We start from the raw sequence: 1,313 nt of genomic DNA, 5'->3' as shown, positions 1-1,313 counted from the left end.
GGCCATAAATTATCCCTCCTTACCAGTTCAATTGTTTTTCTCATGACTTATTGGTACCACTCATAGTGGTTTCCTCCCTTCTTCTGTTTTCCATAGTAGATTGATGGACATAGTTATCTGGGTGTTTTCTCCTCCCTCTTTACATTTAGTTTCAATTTCCCTTGATTGGTTTAGCTGGCCTCCAGGCAAACTCATTCTCTGAGGAGAAGAGAGTATGCAAGTCTGACAATGCTTAGAAAATAAGAGGAAAATAAGGAAGTCGTTCTAGGTAAAATGATTGGTGCAGAAGTAAAAAACCATAAATATGTGGTTAGGGAACACAGCATAGATAATTGTGGAAATTCTGAAGGAAAACAGTTTTGGGAAAATGGTAGGTCAAAGCAACAAAGAGAACCTTGAATTTTTCAAATGAGAAAGTTTAAACTTTTTGTTTCATCTGAAGATGAAAATTGTTTCTAAAAATGTTTTAAGTAGATTAGTATAAAGGTCGTATATAGAAGACAGGAAATAGAAAAGTGATATATAGGCTTGCACAAAGCTCAGAACTATAATTATTGAATAGAAAGAGTAATCACATTAAAAACTTAATAACATATTAATAACATTAAAAACATTTAAGGTGTTTTATTAATCCACAAAACTAAATAATCACTGTTGAAAATCTAGCCCAAACCATACAAAAGTCTGCCAGAAATTATCGATAGCAATATAAATTTGTCTTATCAAGCAAAATAAAATAGTGAATAATTACCTTTTAATTTACTTTTTTTTAAGCCTGTTGACTGCAAGTGTTCTGAGGCCCAAATTATTAGCAGCCAAGCTCAAAGGAAACTGACATCAGTTGATCTCAGTAAAGGAGGCAGGGTTTAATAAATCATTTTAAGATTAGTCAATTGTCGATCTATTATAATTCTCCTTCCTTGTCTCTTCTAAGTCTTATTGTCCTTAACTTCTTCAAGCCCTTTGCTTTTCTAGCATAAAAATGACCTCATAATATGTACATATGGAGGGTACCCCCCAAAGCTATGTATTAATTTTTTTTTACAAAATAACCTTATCACCTTCAAAGTACTCTCTATTACACTTAATATATTTGTCAAATATGTGATTCAATTCTTGGAAACATTTTTCAAACTCATCTGTTTAGATGGCTGACAGCACCTCCCTCATTTTTTTCCTTCATCTCTTCTATATTATCAAATCACTGCCTTTCATGTCCCTCTTCATTTGTAGAAACAAAAATAAGTCACATGGAGTGAGGTTAGGTGACTAAGGGGTGTGGGGCCAGAGAAGTATGCTGGTTTTTGCCCAAA

Source organism: Echinops telfairi, unplaced genomic scaffold, assembly GCF_000313985.2.
Source record: "Echinops telfairi isolate 266 unplaced genomic scaffold, ASM31398v2 ScPeMD7_2;HRSCAF=8, whole genome shotgun sequence".
NCBI lineage: Eukaryota > Metazoa > Chordata > Mammalia > Afrosoricida > Tenrecidae > Echinops > Echinops telfairi.
The sequence above is the reverse complement of the archived record's forward strand: the minus strand, read 5'-3'. Positions refer to the sequence as shown.